This window comes from Amblyomma americanum, chromosome 4, assembly GCF_052857255.1.
Source record: "Amblyomma americanum isolate KBUSLIRL-KWMA chromosome 4, ASM5285725v1, whole genome shotgun sequence".
NCBI classification, from domain to species: Eukaryota; Metazoa; Arthropoda; class Arachnida; order Ixodida; family Ixodidae; genus Amblyomma; species Amblyomma americanum.
This window is the reverse complement of record NC_135500.1, coordinates 37,827,980-37,849,995: the sequence shown is the minus strand read 5'-3', so window position 1 is coordinate 37,849,995 and position 22,016 is coordinate 37,827,980.

Genomic DNA, 22,016 nt, shown 5'->3' with positions numbered 1-22,016 from the left:
CCCTCCCTGGAGGCGCTGGAGTCCCGTGAAGCTACGGGTGTACGAGTGGTAGGCCTCTCCCGGTTGGAAGAAGTCTTTTTGGCTCCCGACTCGGACGTCGGCAGGCCCTCCCTCGGAGTTGGTGGGGCGGCTTTCGCTGCCTCTGCCAGGGGGGTGGATTGCTCTCCCGCGGTCTCACTCGGTGAGGCCTGGGCAGGCGTTGAAATCCGGTGTGGTGCACCACCCAATCCCACCGCATAGGCGAAGTTTGTATTAGGAGCTAAGAAAAATTTGCTGGCTGTGACGCGTCGCCTTGCTTCCTTGAATGTTATGTTTTCGTTTGTTTTGAGAGTTATTATTTCCTTTCCTACTTTCCATTTCGAGCATGATAGTGAGTAGGCTCGGTGATCCTCGCCACAGTTTGCATAGAGTGGAGGAGCAGTGCATTTATCAGAGATGTGATCAGTTGAGGAGCATTTTGCACATTTTTCTTGACCACAGCCTCTCTGCGAGCCATGGCCAAATCATTCTGATATCTTTGTGTAGCCTACGTCTATTGAGTCGGGCAGTGTGCAGGAGGCAAAGGTGAGAACTAGGTGCTTGGTAGGAATTTCAATTATTTTATTTTTGAGAATCATTATATTGTGGGAACCATGAATAACTACCTTTTTCAAGTTGCATATATTTTTATCAGGCCATTCCCTTTAAGTGATCGTCTGAGCAGGTGGGAAGTATTCAGTCATTTAAGCATTTATCGTTTGCTCCATATGTAATAGAATCATGCCTTTTACCACCTTTGCAGCGAGCAAGTGATGATGCAAAATATTTTTGTCATTCTGTTTCGTGACTGGTTCTCCAGGAATACTTCAAAAATGTACGGTACATTGTAATTTATGTAAAACACTAGGTCTTGACTGTATTCACACACCGATGGGGAGCAATGATGATACAAAAGAGCACATTTAGCAACAGGGAGAATTGCGAGGCCTTCTTTATTTGCTATCGTGTGAAGAGTTGAGTGACCTTTAATTGCCAGGTTCATGCTCGGTTTTCTGTTCCATCTTTTCAGAAAACTCTGTTTTCCTGCTGCAATAAATTTGCTTTGTAAAAAAACAGCTCGCAAGAATGATAAAGATTCTTTCAAAACAGGAAAATTCAGAAAGCATTGCTGATGAGTGCGTCTCACTGCGAATGAAAATCGATGAGGAGCATGAAGAACTACAAAGAAAGCTTCAATGAAGCAGGCAGTCCCAAACACAAATGGTAAGGTTATTCGGAAGTTGTGAAATTAAATTCTAGGTTCAAATCGACTCGAATACAAGCAAATACAAGCAACCTGCTACACCACGTTATAGAATTAGTTACCTAGTCCTGGTCCTTATGTATGCCAGATACTGCATTGACGTAACTTGACATGGCAAGGCCACAGCCAGAGTTTTAGCTTGTAAATAATACATGTTCGGCTTTACCTGCAGCTTGCGCCTATTTCCTGAAGGTCATTGATTAGATGGACTGATGCCAGCTGCCCAGTTGACAAAAATCGGGAAGTTTCCAAGAATGGTGTGCTCGCCTCGAGAGTCCCCTACTCATTCGGCGGGTATCTCAAAGTTGCACGGACAATTTTATACCTTTGCATTTGCAATTTCACCATATTTAGGTTTTGTTTTGCATTCTAAACTATGCAGCCTTTTTTATCTTTCAGTGCTGAAAGGCCTACTAATATTTTCACACATTTAAATTTTAATTCAATTTGTTTTGTATCATCTAGTGACTGAAAGTTTTGGTGACATTTAGATGTGTATATTTATTTACAATTCTGCAGTTCATAAGTCGTTTTCTATTTTGAATTTTGGAGAACTTCACCATTATCTTGTAGCCATTGAAAATTCCATGGACAATTTTACATCAGTTGTATTTATGTTTGGGCATCTTTAGTAATTTTAAGATAAATTTTTGTGCACGCTAGTCTTTGGGTGCTTTGGTGAAAGTAACATCATTCGTCTTTGTAGTTTTGATGCTATATCATATTGAAGGGATTTTTAATCTGTAAAGTTTGAACTGGTCAATTTTTTTGTATCCTGGTTATTGAAATTTCTGGCTACAAGTCTTCTAGTCATTGAAAGTTCCCGTGACAGTAACACCTGTGTTTATTTGTAATTGAGCAGTTTTTACCAAGTTCTGTATTTGTTCATTTCCAACTCTCTTTTTTTTGCATTGTTCGATGAAAGTATGCGGTCATATATTGAAACCTGCTGTATTTGTAATTTTGCAATGTCTGGGCAGTTCTATAGTTTTGAATTTAGGAGACGTTGACCATTACTTGTTGCCATTGAAAATTATGTGGACAATTCCACACCAGTTGCATGTATTTGTGTTTGGTCATCTTTAAAATTTTCAACTGGATTTTTGTACTTTCTAGTCATTGAATGTTCTGGTGGGCACCACCATTGGTCGTTGTTTATGGCTTCGATGCTATAACATATTGAAGCGTTTTTGTGTGTTAAGAGTGAACTGCTCATTTCTTTGTATCCTGGTTACTGAAATTTCTGGTGGCAAGTCTTCTTTCTAGTCACTGAAAGTTCCTGCGACAGTAAGGCCTGTTTATTTCTAATTTACCAGTTTTAACTAGTTCTGCATTTGTTCATTTTCAACTCGATGTATTGGTCACATAATGAAAACTGCTGTATTTATTTGTAATTTTGTAATGTCTGAGCAGCTCATATATAAAGCTATTTCAGCTCATAGTGAAAAATTTACACCTTTTGTATTTGTCAATTTAAATAAATATATTATTCGTTTTAACATTGCTTAACATGGTTTTAAACGTGACATTCAACATTTGCTCAAAAGATGAGACAATTCTGCAGCATGGCTGAAATCAATATATTGATTCCACCCGAAACTTAGAATTTCTAACAATTCAGTATTTCTGTGCGGATGGCCTGCAAAATAATATTCTAGTAAGCGCTACGAGTCAGGCAGGCATTGAATAAGACCATTTGAGTGCAGGTTTGAAATTTCTGCTGATGTTCTTGGCCGAAGCTTACCGAGACGTCTGCAAGACAATACTGGAGGGAGAGCCCACTAAACAGAAAACGTCTCCAAGAAATCTAGACACATGTACAAACGGCCGCAGACGTCTTGTTCCCTGTTCGAACGTTTCATAGACATCCACAGAAGAGGTTTATTAGTGAACTTCTTCTAAACGTCCCTTTTGAGAAAATACGAAGATGTGTGCCATTTGTTACGGGAGATTGAAACGGGGCACCGAGGCCGACGAATGCATGTAAATATGCAATATATATAACAGGAATCCGTATTTGTTGTCATGCGGCGCGAAAAACATACCCAATTCCGATACGATCAAACGGCATCAGTCGCACTTCGCCTGAGCTAGGCAATAAAAATTATTTTCAATGATCAACGTGTCATTTTAATCCACGGATCGTGCCACGGATGATTATGCAGGGCTGTTTGCAAGGCTGTAACGTGTATGTCATACACGCTGTCTGCCACCGCCGGCCACCGCGTTCAGTACATGACGGCTTTCCGTTGTGGCGTACATGGTACAAAAACGGGCTGGTTTACTGCAGCTTGTGCACATAATTAAAATCATACTCACGGCACAGCAAGGAACACGCAGACAAAAAATGGACCCGCATTTACAGTATAAGACCAAAGACGCAACCACGTTTCAAGAAAACACAAGACTGGCTGCGGTTAGCTTTGGCTATTGTCAGCTGTTCGCGCAGCCATAATGAAACAAGCGCATGTCATCAGCAATCACCAGAATAAAAAATAAATTTATTATTTTACATAAACATTTTTATGTTGCTTTTTTGCTGGTATTCCAAGTAATCTTTTTTTTAATGGTTTTAACTACTGATCGCCATTAGGTGGTAGGGTGCAACAGATTGGCACCAAGTGACTGCATCTTGCGCGTGCTTTTTTTCGGTTCCAGCGCTTCAGCTAAGCTCCTTTGTTTCTGCGCGGTCAATGTCATTGTGAGTGAGCAAGTGCTGCATTCTTACTGCGTTGTGTGCAACGAGTGAAGGCGAGTGGAGGCGCTATTCGTTACACCTGCAGCACCTTGTTTTCACGTATGAGTAAACGTGGTCCCATAGTTTTAGTTTGACCAATGTTCGCGGCCTCGCATATCACACGTGCAGTATGGCCTTTGAAAGTCTAATGAGGGGAACTTTGTACGCCATTCTTTTTTCTCAGCGCTGCCATTGTGTACGCGGCTGAAGGCGCAATTGATCTTGTTTGCTGTCGGCGCTAAGGCTGTACTGCCCGAGAAGTCTCTTTTTGAGTGAGTTGAGGTTACGCAGCAATCGAAAGAAAACGAAAGGCCATTGACGCGCTTTCGCGAACTCAGAGGCATCGTAGACTTGGTGCCCTCATTCAGCCATTAGTTTAAGAGATCGGCTTAGAAAGAACCATACGAGAACAGACCTTCTTGTGAAGCAGAACAACATAAGCTAGATGATCGCTCTGCTGTGGTTATTGAATTCGGCGTGAGCTCCTCAGGAGATCATTCCAGTATGGACCGCGGAATGGAATGTGTGGACACACCACTATGGCAGAGTGTGGTTGTTGCTCATGACGAATTGGAACCACAACCGGCGAGTTGAGCGCACATGAGTATGACAGCCGATATTGTGTTCACGAAGAACCGGGTAGATCAAGTGATGTAGCCCCTAGACGTACAAATCCACAAGAAAGAAATTGCAATTTTAAAAGCACAGAATGAGGTCATAATTTCATTATTTGGTCAGGGTGAGGTTGATGTTGAGGAGCATGCACGGCACAGTTGCACTTTGATGAGTGTAAATGACGTGGAGGAGATGGAGAAGAGCCTGAAAATCTGAGGCAGCTCACAAGCAACTGGTAAGCAGGGCATGGATTCTTTAATATTGCACAAGGTAATGCTTGGCTATTTTGCAACAGTGCAAAGTTTTCTCACACATCGGTGGCAGCACTGTGCGCAATATTGCAGCCAATATGCTGAAGCATCTTCTCCATGACTGAGTGGGTGTTAGCTACAGTTTGTACGGACAGAAGGGAAAGAAGGCTTTAGTGAGCATGGAGCTCTTCAAGGTTATTGTTTGTGAGTGTTCATTAAATCTGCACTTTACAGATGAGAGCAATTAGGAGCATTTGTCTTATGTGCAGCTTTAGGTAGTGGTATTGAATTTTGCTCCTTTTTGTTGTCTTTTAACTATACAATCAGCCAGTGGGAATTGTTTTAGTTGGTGCTTCAGAGCCATGCAGAGCTGCTTGTAGTCCCTAATATTGTGTCGTGTAGTTGATAACGACTGTCGAGCTGGTATAAAAATAGCACAACATTCCCTGAGAGGAGCAGGTCAAAGGTCAATAGCTGCAAGTGCACTTAATGCGAGTCAAGAACAGAAAGTCAGTCTCAGCCATGCTTAGTTTAAAGAGAGTGTCTATCTGAAACATGAGTCATTATACTAAATGTAGAAACTGTCATGCGCTACCATGATCTGTTAAGACATCCCTGGTCGCATCTCGTGTCGCCGATAGTGATAAGGCAGTATGCTGCAGGCAACAAACAGAACACAAGTGCCAGAAAAACTTTCTGGAAAGTGCACATTACACTTTAGCTTTGTGCACAAATATTTTTAAAAGGCTTCTTGTAGGATATGTTTATCTGTGCAGTTGAGTTATTTACCTCGACAGCTGCTCATAGAAATGAACATGTTATTTTATTTACCACGCTTATGGTCGGCAGGTCTCGGTGTCTGATTTGCTCAACAGATCTGGGCTTCCCACTCTTGAATCCCGTCGCAAGCAGCACCGACTAAAAATGTTGTTCAATATCATACATAATAAAACAAAACTGAATTTTCAGAGTTACATGCAATACAACACAACACGCCCCACCCGTAACAAACACGAAAGGACTATCTTGATGCCACGATGCCGAACAAAAGCATATTCTTGTTCCTTCTTTCCACGCACCATTTCCGAATGGAACCGACTGCCAAGCGATATCACCAACCTGGTATCTTCAGAATCCTTCTTGTCTGCTGTTTCGGCTCATGTATCGCAGTAGCGTGTCTAGTACACAGTGTATTTCGGTTTCCTTGTTTTTATTCTCTTCACTTAGACTGTTTGACGTCGGATGATTTGCCTGTACTTTTTTTTTTTGCTTCCCATTGGTCTTATTGAATTTTGTCCTCGTACTGTAATCGCCCTTTGTCGCTGTTATTTTGTTGTTACCACTTTGTAATTTTTTTCCTTTGTGCACTCCTGCCCTGACCGCCAAAGGGCAGTCGGCAGTATTTATAAAATAAATAAATAAATAAATAAAATTAAGCGAAGTTTTTACTGTTCACTTTCGGTGGTATAATGCATTTTTAAGGATGGAAGCCCTACTTTCTTGTAACCTGATTTAGTAAAAAAAAATATCAGCAGGGTAACTAATCTTGGCTGAAGTATGCCAATTACTTCTGCAATATCTGACTACTGCAGAGTGAAAATGAATACGTGAGGAGCACTTGTTAATCATTTCTATGGATTCTTTTCACAGACAGGTTTCATCACAACAGATGCAAGAAGATTGTAGCAGGACTAGCTAGTATTCCTTTTTTCTGTCACTTGCACAGTGAGGGTGAACAGTGGGCTTAGACACAGATATGGAAAAGCACAGCAGAGCTGAGAAAAGCAGAATGGGCAATTCATAAAAGCTGCGTGCGATCTATATTTTGCCTGGTGAAAGCTGTTTGTCAAAGGTAGAGGCCAGAGCTGACAACAGGCATTCTGCATGTTCATTCATTCTTACTGTGGGTTTAGTATGTTACGAGAGTAATCTGCCTGTATGATTGGTTTTTCATGTTTGTTTTGCCTTTCTTAAGGCAATATGAAGATATGTTACAGCTTATAATGTGGCGTACCTATTGTAGAGTCTGTCCGGAAAAATCCCAACACGCATTCAGCATCAGACATGGATGTACGTCCCGCAGTTATGGCTTGGCTAAAATACTGCCAGGAACTTTTGAACACCACAACGAAGAGGTAACTACTTCTGTGTATCATAATGTATTCCTCATCTGTACGTTTTATGGGAATTTGTCACGCTCAGCCTGCATTTACAAGTGCTCAGGGTAAACCTGTTCACAATATTACGCACTTCTCAAAGTCTGGGATATACAGATAATTTATTATTTGTAATTACTCCAATCCCACAAGAAATTTTTTTAGGGTAGGCACAGGAATACAAGGAGAAAAAAAAATAGAAGTGCAGGTGTCAGAAGTACAGGCAATAATCAGAAGTAACATTAATAAACAACCGCTCATTGCAAGTAAACAAAGAAAATAATAATATAAAGAAACATACAGCTACTACAACCAGTCAGTAACAAATGCGTTTTAAACCAATTGAAAAAATATAACGTAATACAGCAACGAAGTACTTATTAGCAAAACTTAGACTTCTAGTCAGTAACGCCTGACATTGCTGTGAACTTTTGTTGTTAGTAAGCCAATTCCACTCTTTTACTGTGCTTGGAAAAAGAAATATTTAAAGTAAATATTACATGGGTAAAAGGGGTAATGAACCAAACATGGCCCATGTGCATAATCATCGGCAAAATAGGCATTTATTTTCTTCGTGAGACTAACTTTATAAATTGAAAAAAAAATCTGAAAGTAGGGTACCACCGAGCACATAATTAAACTGCCATTCACTACTGCGTAAGAACTGGGTTTATACTGTTCTTGGCAATTTGAGCGATTTTCACAAACATTTCCAGACAATTGGTGACTTCCGATAGCTCTGCATCACTCCAGTTGTGTGCTGTACTACATTCCGATGAAGTAGAACAAAAGGCAGGTTTGTTTCTTCAAAGATGTTTTTTTTTTGTTTTGGTATAGTGAGAGTTTATTGAAGAGAATTAAAAACGTGTCCTGGCTTTGTTCATTTTAGGTATTGCTGCCTTAAAAAAATTATATCTAAAAAAATTGTTCAGAGTAAAATGAAAATCAAATAAAAAGAATATTACATCCAGTGTAGTCGTTTCAGCCATTTAAACAGAATGTTAGCAAAGCAAGATGCTTGTCTCGAGTTTCAGTTAACAGCAGAGGGCAGTTTGTGTGTTTGTGATTAGCTATAGTCAAGACCTGGCTACCTGTGATGCCTAGTGCTTTATAGCATCTGCCTGTGGGCTGTGCATACGAAACATCGCTTTGTTGAAATGCATGTAAGTTGCCTTCCTAGGAACATAAAAACAAGAAAAGTCTTTCACATTCCTAAAAAAAAATCGTGTCAATCTAGTTTAGTATTTAGTAAGTGTGGACTTCATTTGGGTTTTTCACTGTTTATTTTTATTTGCTTTAGTACTTCCAGTTTCCAAGTGGACGAGTAGGCGCCCGACAAGGATGTGCTGCAAGGCAGCAGTGTCATCGTTTGCAAAAGTAGTGCAATTGCAATTCTTCATACTTCAACATATACTCGACAATTGCAGCTGGGCTTCGCTTTTATTTACATCAGGTAAACCAATTTGCGCATTAATTATCTCTGTTATTACCTCACATTCTTTCTACATGTATGCAGGCATCTTGGTGACAGTTATGACCTGCTGAAGGCCTGAGCAGAGAACGGCAGTCATGGTCATTGTTTTTCTGGTAAGCTGGTTCAAATGCTTTTCATTTTTATTTATTAACACTCTTCCACATTTAGGCAGGCATCGAGTTATATAGTCGGCTCTGTGCCTTCATTTCCCTGTGGCTAATAGTGGCCTGCACCATCGTACTGCTGTCATGATAGCTGCCTGCTAATTCTAATGAGCATTTTATAATGATCCAGCAGTGAATGCACAAAACGATAGCCCTTTTTTGCCACTTTGATATTTGCTGCGTGTAAATATTTTTTGAGTGGCCTAGTGGCTGTTCCACAGTGATTTTATAAGCTGTTCCACAGTGATTTTTAAAGTATGCATACACTTGCTAAAACTGATTTTTCTCCTGTCTCAACAACAGATGGTTTTCCATGTGGTGTTTTAAGGACATTTAGAATAGTGCATGTCTGTTTCGTTTATTTTGTAATGGTGCTTTTTTGTTGTCATAAAAATTGGTTGCATAGTCAGCGGTCTTCATACTGAAGTCAAAATAAAAAAAACATTTCTGTAAGTAATTCATGGTGCTGTTTTACATGTTACTGAAAGGGATTGGCAGTTTGAACTTTAATGCCATCGGCTTGAAGGCCATGCCACATTACTCTCATTATTCTTAAAAGTTCTACTTGAGATTGTTTTGGAAGGAGTAGAAGAAAAACAATTCGGCCTTTTAACCGGTACAAGCCTTTGATACCATGTATTGAAAGGGGATTGTAGAAAATGGGCTGATGGTAGGGATGAAAAAGAAGCCTCATGTTCTTCAAGACAGACAAAGGCCAAGGGAGTAGGCATAGATCAACCTGCCTTTTTCACAAGAAATGGCACCCTCTGGAAATTGGCAAAAATTTGTCTGCTAGTGGTTGAGAACGCACGTGGGAGAAGAAGCCGCGATCTGGTCCCACCAGGTGCCAACTGCACCTCAGTGGCATGGGTGTGCTTGACAGCTCTGGCCATCTGTCGCATATGCCTGTCACTAACATAAACTGTGCATGCGCGATAGGAGCCAGTGGTTCATTTTCAACCAGTGGAGCTGGAAGAGGACAGGGGCGCATGTACTGATCGGCCTTGTGAAAAAGGCGGGCTTCCATCAGTGAATTCCTGCTTTAGCTTTCTGTTGCATCTGTTTGGGTTGCACCTCGTTACTGTGCGACTGTTGTCTGTGACTATCGTGCCCATTTTTTTAATGCAGGTATTCCGATTCTTCCAAGGCAGTGCCTGCTTAGGACCATGCAGTGCAAGCCTCCAGTGCAAGTCTGTTGCGTCGTGGACTGCTGGGGTGCCCAAGATACGAGCATCTCACATGAAGTGGGAGTCCGCATTTATTTCTGTTCAGGCTTGCTAATTCTACTTCAGTGCTTTCAACTAAAAGCCTAGAACTTCTCCTTCTTGCCTAATCTTTTAGGTAATAAAATCTTTGTTCACAAAAGTAAACGCGATGTGATAGTGTTCTTACGCTCAGTCACACATAGAGCAATGGCTCCACTAGTTGTACAGGTCAAGTCATCAAGTTTCCAAGTACTGGTTAAAGTTTTCATTTACTTTGCATTTCAACATTAGTTGCGACTAGAGTTCTGCTGCCTTTGCCAGGAGCTCTTGTGGCAACAGTATTTTTCAGGTTAGCATATTGAAAGGTTCTTATGCAAAATGATTTTTATTGGAATTTTTAACAAGTGCCGATATTTTACAAACACCCAAACCTTTAACTAGCGAGCGTTACGGCCACTTTTCTGCGCTCCTGCACATTACAAAACAGTTAACCTGTGAAGAGATTAAGACTAAGCAGAGGCTCACCAAGCACTTGCCTAATCTTGACCTATCCACAAGTTTGATCCATACGAAGGTGCAGCCACGGAAAGGAAAATAGCCATCATGCACGCTAGTTAGAGATTTGGGTGGCTATTCGCGTGACTAAATTTGTCATATATGCCTGAATGGCCAATATCGTCAGGATCAAACCTTGCTTGGCTGCAGGAGTGCACCAAATGGTGTATGCATAGCTTACTGCAGTGATCAGGCGTAGATTTAGCAAAAACAACGAATTCTAGGGGAGGGCTTGAAGAGGGTTTGAAATGTCTTTGCAAGATGTTTTTTAGCCAAATTTTAGCGTCACGCTAGCACAGCTACAGGAAGGCTTCATGCTTTCCACAGCTAGATAACATCTACAACTAGACGTCTACAAGACTTGGGTGCGGTCTTGCTGAGAGGTTTATTATGGTGTCTTCGGCTGATGGCACTCGCGGCGTTTTCTGCGCACTCGTGCGGTGCCGCACGTTCGGCTGGCTGCCACTCGTGCGGTGGTGTACGTTTGGCTGGGACAAGCACGACACGAGTGCGCGCCACCACGCCACCGTGGAGACTGACGGCAGAGCGCGGTGCAATCCAGTCGTGCAGCACGCGCTAGCAGGCGCCGGGAGGGCCGGCAGCAGACGACTCGGCGAACGTCTCCTGTAGCTTCACTACCGCATTCCAAATGCAGCGGATAGAGCAAATGGACAATAAATGTTGCGCTCGCTTTCTTCTAGCATTGTTGGACTCCAGTAGTTCATCGGAAAGTGAAGATGAGCTAGTCGCCGCTATTCATGAGCATGGTCGCCTGTACGAGCAGCCGAAAGTGGAGAACTTCATGACCAGCGTAGTGCCGCAATACAGCGATGAAGAGGTGCGTTTAATAACGGCAGTTCATTGCGTCTATCTGTTGTGCCCCACTGTTTGGTGTTTTTGTTCATTTTACTTTCTTTCCTGTGTCTATTTTCAGTTCCGGAGGCATTTTCACCTGACCAGAACGACTTGCAATTTGTTGACGACGCAGTTTGAAGACTCAAGCTGCTTTCCAAAAAATTACTGGCATGGCGGAACACCTCAGAAAATATCCGAAGAACACTTTCTGTCCTTTCTGTGGTTAATGACCGCGTAAAGAATTATCGTTCAAAGCGCAAAACATATATGCGTTTGCAAGATTCCTTTTCATATGTATGTTCACAGGTGTTCCCAGTCACTCGAATGCTTGATTCGTTTCGGCAGGCATGCTGGTAACAAAGCCACCTTTAGATCTGTAGCACAGCTGTTTGGAATGGCAGAGAGCACACTGCATAGCGTGGTGGACAGAGTTGCGGGCTTTTTGGAGGCCGTTGCTCCAATGTACATAAGGATGCCCGGAACACAGGCAGAGAAGCTGCAGACAAGCTCTGACTTCAAAGCGGCAAGTTTGCTTTCCTGCAGGACCTTTAGGAAATATGTGCCATGTTTTTTTTTTTCTGGTACAATTATTGTGCTAATGCAGGTGCATTTCCAATCTTTGAATGGCGTGTATATGCTAGCTGATAATTAAAAATATGATTGTTTATATCCTAACTTTCAGTTTTAATTAGATCGTGTTCGTGGTTATGCTTTAGCTGCAAATATAGGTCATGCCTTCGCACGTACGAGACCGAATGAACGGCAAATCAACTGCAAGCACGATGAAGTGGCAGGGATGGATTGTCGCATGCCTCTTTCTATAGGAAGATTGGGACCGCGCTGTATAGAATTAACCACGCGTACTTGATTAAGTACGCGTACGCGTACTTAACCATGAGATGCCTACCTATGCCCTCCAAGGAGTTTGCAACAAGGAAAGAATGTTTACAGACATGTTTTGTGGTCCCACGGGACGGCTCCACGATATGACATACTGTATACTATAATTGTATACTGTATTGCATTGTATAGCACAAAGTATGTTCATTTTAAATACTCATATGTGTTGCAACGGGTCTCACTCATTTTTTCTTTACATATAAGGTTAGTTTAATTTTTGTTTCTTTCATGTTCGCCGTGGTCATTTTCATTTCAATGACGTTTTTAACAAACTGAACCCAAAACGAGCTCTGTGTGTGTGTGTGTGTGTGTGTGTGTGTGTGTGTGTGTGTGTGTGTGTGTGTGTGTGTGTGTGTGTGTGTGTGTGTGTGTGTGTGTGTGTGTGTGTGTGTGTGTGTGTGTGTGTGTGTGTGTGTGTGTGTGTGTGTGTGTGTGTGTGTGTGTGTGTGTGTGTGTGTGTGTGTGTGTGTGTGTGTGTGTGTGTGTGCGTGTGTGCGTGTGTGTGTGTGTGCGTGCGTGCGTGCGTGCGTGCGTGTGTGCGTGTGTGCGTGTGTGCGTGTGTGTGCGTGTGTGTGTGTGTGTGTGTGTGTGTGTGTGTGTGTGTGTGTGTGTGTGTGTGTGTGTGTGTGTGTGTGTGTGTGTGTGTGTGTGTGTGTGTGTGTGTGTGTGTGTGTGTGTGTGTGTGTGTGTGTGTGTGTGTGTGTGTGTGTGTGTGTGTGTGTGTGTGTGTGTGTGTGTGTGTGTGTGCATACACGCACACGCATGCACACGCGCGTGCGTGTGTCATTTAATTGTCTACTTAAATAATACAGCACGTGAGTTCATCGCTGCCAAAACAATGAACAAAGGTGTAGCAATGAATTTACAAAACACAATTGCGAAAATTTTATTTTATGTTTAATTTAATTACTGAACCTCATTTATAATGTATGCGTCCTGCAATCCAGGGGCGGACAACGAGATGGGGATTTGCCATGCATGGGCATACCACATCCTTCACCATTTTTTTCTTTGGACCAAAAAATTTGATGACATGCAATTGAACAGATTATACTATTCCCTAACCGCTCCCTCCATGCATTGCCCCATAAGAATCCGCCCACGGCATATGCGTTAGGTGACGCCCGTTTCAGGTCATTTCAGAAAACGATGTCTTTATTGAAGATAACATATTTTAATTAACATCGATTGCATGGCTGCTAACACTGAAAGAGTACAGAAGAACATGCGTGGCACAACAATATTCGAGAATTACACCGCCTTTCCCGGCTTGTTGCTGCTACGTCGCGCTCTCCACGAATGGTTTCAGTAGCCTGCTTTACGGGCATACTGCGGACTCTGGGACAAGGCGAAATCAGGTTACGAGTCGAGTTGCCATACGTGCAAGTAAAATAATTTTTCCCTGTTCTCTGAGATTCGTTTATTGATGTCGTTGTGACTTTCAGTCAATTTTAAACACTTTCACGACTTCTGTAACTCGATGTCCCATTTTTGCACGCTCCAATTTAATGATGTAATATATGCGCCAGCTTTAAACAGACGTCTTACCTGCCAAGTCATCCCCTCTGGATGTCTCTTGGCCCTCTTGAAGTGTTGCTATAAACTCTTGCACTTTAGATGGATCTAATATTCAATGACAGAAAAACACGCGCAAATATTAGCAACCCTTGAAAAGCCAGGGTGGCTCCTTGCAGTCCAAGTTCATTTCATTCCCCATATCGTATCCTTCAAAGAAAGGAGTTTTTTTTCCTTACCTGCCTGAAGAGTTTGCAGTTCTTCGTTTGTAAGCTCACATTTAAAACATTTCCCGTCGACATATAGCTGAACTGAATCATTGTGCAGCGGCACCAGCAACACTTCTTCTCACAGGCGATAACTTTCGCTGAACTGTCATCTGCTGAACTCAAATTCCGCGTGCGCTTCGCAGAGGGCACTAGAGGTGAAAGAAACATGCTGCACGCCGCCGCACGCTCGGCTGGCACTGTGAAGGAGACCAACTCATGTAGTATTTGACGTCACTTCCTGAGCACCAGCACGGAGGCAGTGCGGCTCAGCCGAAGACACCATTAGACCTCTCCTAGTTCTTTTTGCGTTACATGGGAGCTAGAAGAAAGAAAGCTGAGCTTGGCGCCGGCTAATAGCAGCTAATGGCTTGACCAAGATTACTTGTAGCCAACCTGCTTGGCTAGTTTCCAACAACTAGATGTCTTGAAGATGACTGTGTTTCCTGGGTAGTTTACACATTTTGTTTCCTAACATCGTGTATTGTTATTGTCGAAACTCCCAAAGAGCAGCTAGTCGATGGCTGTTCACTGTGCAGTGTGGCATGCTATAGAATAGAACTAAAGTTCTTGCCAGCTAGGCAACAATTTCTATTGATCGACAATGGTGCATCAGTTTGGTTGACACCATAACACAGTAGCCACCAAACACTGCAGCACTCCCAACTAATTTTATCAGCTTTAAGGTTGTAAAGAATTCACACTTGAAAGGGCACTGTGAATATGTCAGGGTATTGCAGCTAATTGTAGGCACATCTGATAAAATCTTTTATATTTGTATGTCTGATAGTAGGGTTTAAGACATCTACAAGTAAAAAAGCATTTCAGACAATGCTGCTGAGAATAGAAGTTAACGAACAGATAATTTTAATACATGTAGGAGATTCCAGATCCCATTTTAGACATAGAATCCTTCTTTGAGATTTCTGCCAGATGTCTTGCAACTTAAAAATGTCTGTGCACCTTAAAAATGTGGTTCGGCTACTTTAACTATCTTATCCGTTAGTAATATGGATAAGATAGTTAAAGTAGCTGAAGAGTTTTATAGAAATCTATACAGTAACAAATTCAGTCAGAACGTTAATGATGGATACAGCAGCGCACAGCAATGCAGTATCCCGCCAGTAACAAAAGAGGAAATAAAGAAAGCCTTATGAGCAATGCAAAGGGGAAAAGCAGCTGGTGAGGATCAGGTAACAGCAGATCTGTTGAAAGACGGAGGGGAGATTCTGCTAGAAAAACTAGCCACCATGTATACGCAATGCCTTATGACCTCGAACGTATCAGAAGCTTGGAAGAACGCAAATATAATCTTATTTCATAAGAAAGGAGACACCAAACACTTGAAAAATTACAGTCCGATCAGCTTACTGTCCTTTGCCTACAAGGTATTCATTAAGGTAATCTCTAATAGAGTCAGGGCAACCTTAGACTTTAATCAACCAAATGATCAGGCAGGCTTTGGTAAAGGATATTCCACAATGGATCATATTCACACTATCAATCAGATGATAGAAAAATGCGCAGAATATAACCAACCGCTATATATAGCCTTCATTGATTATGAGAAAGCATTTGACTCTGTGGAAACCTCAGCAGCCATACAGGCATTGCGGAATCAGAGTGTAGATGAGCCTTATGTCAAAATCCTGGAAGATATATATAGTAACTGTACAGTTACCGTAGTCCTCCATAAAGTCAGCAATAAAATTCGAATAAGGAAAGGCGTCAGGCAAGGGGACACGATCTCGCCAATGCTATTCACCGCCTGTTTACAGGAGGTATACCGAGGCCTGAATTGGGAACAGTTGGGGATACGAGTTAACGAAGAAAACCTAAATAATCTGCAATTTGCTGATGACATTGCCTTACTGAGTCGCTTCGATGACCTGCAAACAATGATCAATGAGTTAGAGACAGAGCAGTACGGTGGGTCTAAAAGTTAACATGCAGAAAACCAATGTAATGTTTAACAGTCTAGCAAGGGAACAGCAGTTCACAATTGGCAATGAGGTTCTGGAAGTGGTAGAGGAATTCGTCTACTTCGGACAGGTAGTGACAGCCGATCCGGATCATGAGAGGGAAATAACTAGAAGGATAAGAATGGAGTAGAGCGCATATGGTAGGTTCTCTCAGATCATAAATAGCAGGTTACCAATATCCCTCAAGAGAAAAGTGTACAAGAGCTGTATCCTACCGGTACTCACCTACGGGGCAGAAATGTGGAGGCTAATGAAAAGGGTTGAGCTTATGTTAAGGACAACACAGCGAGCCATGGAAAGGAAACTGATAGCTGTAACGTTAAGAGACCGGAAGCGGGCAGAGTGGGTGAAGGAACAAACGCGTGTAAATGACATCCTAGTCGAAATCAAGAGGAAGAAATCGGCTTGGGCAGGGCATGTACTGCGAAGGCAAAATAACCGCTGGTCTTTAAAGGGGCCATGACATGGGCGTTCTTCATATTGCAGTTTTGTGCTTCAGTAACTAATATGAGAGCTTATGATTCAGTTTCAGAAATCTGGCTGCCCTGGACGCGCTGTATGTTCCAACAAATGCGATCGAAATTGAGAACGGGGAACTCCTCCCACCAGCAGCGACCACCATATTGAATACTCTCGTGACGTCACCAGGGCATACACTGATCAATGTCGTCTGCTCTCGTTGCTGCAATGTGCGCAGCGAGGTCCCATTCCCCCCTGCACTTTCGCTGGCGCTCTAAGTAGCAGTCTTCCCCAATATATGAGTGACTGGTGCCGCAAAAGCGTTAAGAACAGTAACGCAGTTATTCCACGGTATAGGTAGGGTCCGGTCACACTAGGCCGATGCGACGGCGAACGACAGTCGGCTGGCTGGTCGGTATACAAATTCCGTCGCTGATGCTCCAGTCTGTCATGCTATATCGACGACGATGCCAGCATGACCAACGATCCCGTATCGCAGTAGTGTAAAGAGTGAACTTAGTGGGAACTGGCAGTGTGTGGTGGGGGACCAGTTGGTATGACATTCTAAAACTTATTGAACCTGATGCCAGCCACGGCGACATACGCGTGCACCAGCGAAGACGTGCTTTCATTCAGTGCCTGCGCATAGAACCTATCGGCGAGACAAGCAACACGTGCAGAAAACGCGGCACGACGGTGCTGCTCATTGCTCGCCGTCGTCGTCTGGGCTTGTGCGGCCGAGTAAAAGCTTCACGCCCGGTGAATAGACGGCCCGAAAAACTGCGCTTGTGTACCTTATCCGTATCGAAAAAGCGAAACGAGCGGCTGCGTTTCATTTCTTCACATCAGCAGGGAACTCTTGTCAGATTCTTGAATTTCGGTTGACGGTGGACTGCCGGCCCCTTTCGTGACGAGGTCTAGCGAGTACGCAGGATTAGTGTGTGCGATTTCGGCCATTGCAGAGAGCGAATTCACAGGTTTTAGCTACTAAAAATAGCTGTCAAGTGCAGAGGCGTAGCCGGGGGAGAACTTATGTGGCTTCAGCCCCCCCCCCCCCCTCGAAATTTTTTCGAGATGTCACACACCGCTGACGAAAACAACCACCTGTGCCGGAAGTCAATCTGAATTTTGTCACCTACAGTGTCTTTTTCAGACTAGAAAAGATATTTTTGAACGAACATTGCTAACTCGGGTTAGATTTCGTGGCAACGCCCATGCACCTGCAGTCATGTAACGCAAGGGGCCCCATCCTAGCACAAACTTTCAAGGGCCTATCAGTGGCTCGCTGTTGCGACTAAAATTTCGGTGCAATTACTCGCAATGCATGACCGGTGACAGCTGCTGCTGCACAGTACACTGGAACGAAGGACAGCGTCATTGAGATTTTTCCCTGGCCGTTGCATATGTACAAAAATGTAAAGCTTCTTTAACGACAAACATTCATTAAAATATTTGTCCTCTACTTTATAATTTCATTGCCTTTACGTTTTTCATATCAGCGGCATGCACTGCTTTGCAGGTCAGGACCAATATAGTTCTAGACTTCGTGTGATATTTTCTTTATTTATTAAATACGCAAAAACATGGAAGGATTGGTATCAGTTATGTCTGCCACGAGTGAACGACAAGGGGATAGTTGATATGACATGATTACAAGACATAAAACTGAAGCAAACAGGACGAGCTCGTCCTGTTTCCTTCTCTCCTGTGTCGTGTCCCCTGCTCAGTTTTATGTTTTGTAATCATGTCTGCCACGATTTTTAAGACATACGGATACATTTTTTTTATTTTAAAAAATACATATTTCACTTCTCTCGACCGTGCATAGCGTCGTACACAAAGGCATTGTCAATGGCAATTTTACTTGTCTAGAAAGTGCATAGCGTTGTCTAATACACAATGGCGTTGTCAATGGCAATGGCAATGCAGTTATTATTGCTGCGTTTAATCCTTCCACAAATTTTATGTGGAGGCTGCGCTGCAACATGAGCAACCCCCCCCCCCCCCCCCCGGAAAAAATTTCTGGCTACGCAACTGGTCGAGCGTAATTTTGCCTACAGTACCCTCAAAGCGAAGACTGCTTACATTGCAGGGCGCGAGTACAAGAAGGGGGAAGTGTCGATATGTGATCCGGTTTTCACAGCATGCATGTGCTGAAGGCAGCCGGCAGCAGCCGTCGGCGTCGACTGTAGACAACAAAACTAGTTCTTCTCATTAATTCAAGTAATTTCCGAACGTATTTTAGCTAAAGCGATTCAAAATCAAATACTGATGACATAAAAGGAAGCATATACAATTAGCGGGAAGCGCCGGTCCTACGCGAAGCGTTTCCCAAGCAGGCGATATAGCATCAGCGCTTGAAGTTAAATTATTGCAGTGTTATAGTGTGTAAATAAGTAAAACTACAATTTGTGAGCAATACTACGTAATATTTAATATAAGGAGAACCCACCCTGCGTTTTATGCCACGCAAACGAGCAGTACTGTTTGCTCACAGCTACGTAAACAACCCCAGCTCGAGGCTGCAGTTTTCGTAATCGTCGCATTCCTGGGCCACAATGTGCACGAAGAGTAAAAACTAAATAATTTACTATATGGCGTTTACTGTGCGTGCGCATTCTGGCCCAGGAATGCGGTACAAGCTTTCCCCTTCCTGGTGCTCGGCTTCTTAGGGTGAAATGCTTGGGAAATAGGTCTTCGACCCCACCTTGTGAAATGAAAAACTACCCTGTGTCATGGCACTCTTTGGCCAAAGCTGCCCTTGCGCCATAAAAAATCATCTTCATCAAATAATTTACTATTCTTTTCAAGCGCTCATTTAGAAAGTGACAACTATTTATCAGTGCGGGCAGTGAAAGCATTCGAGTAGCGTAGGGTCTTGCAAGCAGCTTGGTTCCTGCAAAAGGGTTCTATGCGAGCCGAAGGGAATGTATCTTCGACTTACAAATGCACACAAGCAGCGAGGAAGTCGTCTCATTCGGCATTTTTCCTTCCTCCTTTTGTGCTTCAAGGTTACTTAGTGCCACGTTGTGATAATTTGAGTTTAATTATCGAGCCGATGAATAACAGACCAGAAATTGGCAGCCAGCTACAAAACGCCGCGGCTTTCACGGCGTACTTCGGTGAAGGCATGCAAGGCACGTGCCGCTTTTCACATACGGGAGCACTTGACTGCTCAAAAGAGACCACACTCATAACACAGAAATAACATGTTTATGAGCGTAAATAATAAAGCTGGGGTCCAGCGACTTCTATTTCCTAAACAATCACAAAACGGGCGCCACGAGCAAGTCTCCTTTCCCGAGGATCACTCAGCTCGCGTACTAAGCTGAAGGCTTCCGAAAATAAAGCAAAGAAAATGCATTTTTTTTCGATAAGCCAAAAAAACTTTTCGAGCGCCCGCCATCTTCGGTGTGCATGCAAGCACCTCAACAGCGCGCAGCAGACGACTTGGGGCGGGTATTCCCCTGTGACGTCAGCGATTAGAGGTTGCCAGACCAGCAAGCAGTTCTCAGAAGAAACTGAAAAAACTCATTTTAAAAATGTTTACCGCACAGACAGAATCAACTGAAATTTGGGGGAACATTAATTTAACATGTTGAGAATTAAATGCGATAAGCAGGGTATGTGTGAAAATGGGCTGTCATGGCCCCTTTAAGGGTAACGGAGTGGATTCCAAGAGAAGGCAAGCGTAGCAGGGGGCGGCAGAAGGTTAGGTGAGCGGGTGAGATTAGGAAGCTTGCAGGCATAGGGTGGGCGCAGCTGGCAAAGGACAGGGTTAATTGGAGACATGGGAGAGGCCTTTGCCCTGCAGTGGGTGTAGTCAAGCTGCTGCTGATGATGATGATGCATTAGCTGGGCTAGAAGACAGCTACAAGATGTATCAAGACATATAGAAATGTCTTTCATATCATGTCAAGCCATCTTGTAAACGTCTAGTGACTATCACGGGAGGGTGGGGGGGGGGGGGGGGGGGCATTTCACACGTGTATAAGACAACTTGTTTGTCTTGGGCAAAATGCCTTATAGACGTCTAGTAGGCTGGCCAATGTTCGGCAAAAAAAAAAAACTTTTGATAGTACGACATTTGTCTTTTAGACTTCTGCCAGATGTTTTGCAAGAGTGCAATGTCTTGCACTTTTTGTCAAGACATCTTGTGAACGTTTAGCAACTATCTCAAAGACCAGTTGACACGTCTATAAGACGGCTTGCTTATAGCTTTTATAGATGGGTTGGTGTTCACTGGGGCATGACGAGTAACTCTTGAAACCCAGGCGCCGCGCATGCCGGGTAGAGCACGTGATAACCAAGGTCCGTCCATCTATCCTCAGCCGGTGTTAGTCGTCCGGAGCGGGCATGCCTTCAGAACTCAAACTCGCGCTCACATCGGCAAAAGTGTGTCATGTCACTTAAGTGCGCCCTGTGCGAAACCCTCCTACTTACATCGAGACACAAAGCACAAAGCGACTGCACTAAGTTCACCATGCAGATTGATTTCTGTAGAGTTTTATAGCCATCTTTATCGCTGTTTAACTTCGTTGGCTTTCTTGGGATGTTTTCACAGAATACTTCAGTGGAAGCCCCCTTCATCACGACAGCATCATGGATGTCGTTGGGCTCTTGTGAACGAAGAAGGGCAGCGTGGTTGGGTGCGAGGAGCATTGCCCTGCACTCGCAACATGCATCGCGTGCTTTTGTATACTTTGAAGGTTTCACTTCGTGAACTCCTTGAACCAGCAACAAGCATGTATATGCAAATCGGCGCAGCATAGAAGAAAGAGAAGATGCTCATAAAGAGTAGCCTTGCTCAAAACTGGTACAAAAGCGCTGCTGTGCATTGGCCTCTTAAGAAGAGGTGACTCGGGGACCAGTGTTTTCTTGCTTGGCTGCTACCAAAAAGTGTTCTTCGGAGATCCCGGGGCCAGACGCGCTTGGCCAGATGGTTGGGAGTATCGCGTACAAGCAGATGTTAAAACACCTGCTTGTACGCTGATGCAAAAGGCTGCAGGAGGTTTGCGTTACCATCACTGCTGTGTTTGCGCATACGTAAACACACGAGTCCAACGAGGAACATGGCAACACACATGGACCTTTTTTTTGGAATGGTCTGCGTACATAAAAAGGCTTTGCTGACGTGGCTCTTGGACACAAGAGCAATGGTGTCAATCGTGGCGATCCCACTGTCACCACGATCACTTGATGACAGAACAGCATAACTGGGCCTGACAAGTTTGTAGTGTACTCCAGTCGGAGTCTCTGAGAAAACTGTTCATTGGAGCGAAAGCATACAAGTATATGGTAGACAGTACCACGATACCCAGCGCTCCTCCCCACTTGCTAGGCATAGTCACGGAGGTCAGGGGGAAATCTCTTCTCTCGGGCGGAGCGCCGAAGAACGATGCCAGCTGGCGGAGGAATGTCAATGGAGTTATCGGCGCTGTCAGAGTCGGAGCAGCTGTGCACGAGTTCTGGTGAGTCAGCAGGTGGCTCAGTCGAAGTGCGAAAAGGTCGATCGCTCTGATCTTTTGACTCTGAGTGTAGCTCAGGCATTTAAAGTTCGGGAGCTTGGCGAGGGACATCGGATAGGTTGTAGTCTCTTT